Below are 2,915 nucleotides of genomic sequence, written 5' to 3'. Positions count from 1 at the left end.
GAGATGAACTCTCAGAGCAGGCATGTTTAATTGTTTGGGCAGTGAACCTCGGGGCTTCATCATGCAATAGGAAGGGTCACACCTTTGTCTGTCCTCCTCCAATCTTTGCCATCATTCTGAGGTTCATGGTGACTCCTTCATGATCTCTGAGTGCAGTTTTGAAGACACCGTACTCTTACTTTTTCTTTCTAAAACACAGACACTGGTATATACAGAGCTCATTTTTCCATTGGTGGTGAAAATAAGACTAGGATTTATCACTAAACTAACTTTGTTTTTGCCCTTCTTAAACATCTTCATTAAATATCAAATCAGTTTTAGTTTTCATTTCCTTGTTGGCTAAGAATGCTGAACATTTCTTCAAGTATCTATTGGAGCGTCTCTCTGTCTCTGTCTCTCTTTCTCTCTGCCTCTCTCAGTCTCTCTGTCTCTCTCTGTGTCTCTCTGTCTGTGTGTGTGTGTGTGCGCGCGCGCTCATTCAGTTTGTTAGCCCATTGGTTTATTGTATGATTTGGAGAATATTTGGCATTAAATTTTTGCAATTCTTGACATGTTCTGAGTAGTACTCCCCGTCTGATGTATAACTGATGAAAATTTTTCTTTCACTCTGTAGACTGTATCTTCCCTGGTTATGCCTTCTTTTGCTGTGCAGAAGTTTTCAATGTCCTGTAGCTCTGTTCTTTAGTTCTTGGGATAGCTTCCATGCTGCTGGAGTCTCTTTCCGGAAACTCCTACCCATGCCCATGTCCTAAAATGCCCTACGTGTGTTCCTACGGGAGCATTAACGCTTGGGCCTTGCCTGAAGGTTGATGCTGCATGGTGAAATGACTTTTGATCGGGATGAGAACCATCCATCTACCAACTTTCATTTTTCTGCACGGACTGCCATTTTCCTATGTATATTTTGATATCTTTGTTGAAAATAGGTGGCTGTCGTCATGTAGGTTTATTTCTGGGTCCTCTTCCATTCCCTTGGTCAGCATGTCTGTTTTTGTACAGCCATCCTACACTTTCTGTTAATCTGGCTCCAAAACTAGTCTACAAAATAGAAATGGAAGACGCACAACGAAACATGTTCTGTGACACTAGCATCACCCTACTACCAGAACCAAATAAGCACAGAATAAAATAAAGAAAACTATAGACGAGTCTCTCCAATGCACGTAGACACAAAGTTTCTCAGCAAAATTCTTGCAAGCTGTATTCAAGAACACATTAAGACCTCACCATGACCAAGCTGGTTTTGTTCTAAGGGTGTAAGCTTGGTTCAACATCCATAAGTCAACAAATACAATTCAGCACATGAAGAGACTTAAGGCAAGACTACCTAATCATGCTATGATGCCTGAAAGGCCTTTGATGGTGCTTAACATGCCTTATATATAAAACTTACATAACTAGCAATAGAAGAAAAACTTACCACAATAAACATCACATATGAGAAAAAGTCTAGTCAACATCATGTTAAATAGAGAAGAGCAGAGAGCATTTCCTCTGACATCAAGAACAAGGTGAGGGTCACTCCGTACAATGACCTTGGTCTGACCCAGAACACTAAGACCAGAGAAATAAAGAAACAGGATGGACCAGAGGGGGGAAAGTCTAATTGTCCCTATTTGTAGATGACATGGCCCCATACTTAACAAACCCTAAAGACTCCATTGGAATATGCTGAGACATGATAAACACTTTCAGCAAAGTATCCGGCCACAAAATCAGCATACAGAAATCAGTAGCCTTTCTGTCCATCAATAAAGAACTCGCTGAGAAAGAAGTCTGGAAAAATAGCTCATTCATGCCAGCTTTACAATAACTAAAAGATGTAGGAATAAATCTAACCAAAGACGTGAAAGACCTCTACAATAAAACTTTAAGATACTAAAGAAATGCATTGAAGACTCTGGGAGATGAAAAGACCTCTTGTGCACGTGTTGGCAGAATTGATATTATGAATTGCATTGCATTGCTTAATGCAAACCACAGATCAAGCATAACCTCTCTTAAAATCCCAAGGACATTTCTCACAGATCTAGAACAAACAATCCCAGACTTCATACGGAAGCACAAAGGACAAGAACCGCCAAGGCAATCCCAAACAAAGTAGAAGGATCCCTTTTTTATCAACTTAACACAAACTAGAGTCGACCGAGAGGTGGGAACTTCAGCTGGGGAAATGCCTCCGTCAGATTGGCCTGTGGACATGTCTACGTGGCATTTTCTTGATGATTGATGGATGTAGATGGGGAACCCCACCCACTGGAGAAAATGCCACCCCTGGAGAGGTAGGTGGTCCTGAGTTGTGTAAGAAAACAGGCTGAACAAGCCAGTTAGCAGCGCTCTTCAGCGGCCTCTACTTCTGTTCCTGCCTCTAGGTTCCTGTCTTGGGTTTTTGGCTCAGCTTCCTTTGCTGACTAACTGTAGCATGTAGGCTGAAATAAGGCCTTTCCTTCCTTAGTTGCTTTTTTGGTCCTGGTTTTTTATCAGAACACTCGAAAGCAAACTAAGACAGAGAGAAGGATGCTGGGGCCGTATTTTCTGACTTATGTAAGCACCCGGGAGCTGCCTGTGGGGTAACTGATCAGATCAGGTCTGGAGGGGCAGGAGGTTCTGATTGAACACATTCTAAACTCTCAAGCCAGCGGTTTTATCTGTCACCTAGATGTTCATGTGTTTGTTTAAGACAAGATCTTACACTATAGGCTAGGCTGACCTCAAACTCAAGGCAATCCCCCAGCCTCAGCCTCCCTGGTGAATTGACACAGAGCATGCACCTGCACACCTGGCTTCTTACCAGTGCTCTCCCAGTCACACTGTAGCAGGAGCTGCTTCAGAACGCTAGCTCCCTCTTTCCCACATTTTAAAAAGAGAACTTGCTTTCATGATCAGACTCCAGACTCCACCTGCCTCACCTTGGC

The sequence above is a fragment of the Mus caroli genome, unplaced genomic scaffold (genome assembly GCF_978045245.1).
Source record: "Mus caroli unplaced genomic scaffold, Mus_caroli_1 scaffold_8, whole genome shotgun sequence".
In the NCBI taxonomy this organism is placed as follows: domain Eukaryota; kingdom Metazoa; phylum Chordata; class Mammalia; order Rodentia; family Muridae; genus Mus; species Mus caroli.
This window is presented reverse-complemented; position numbering follows the sequence as displayed.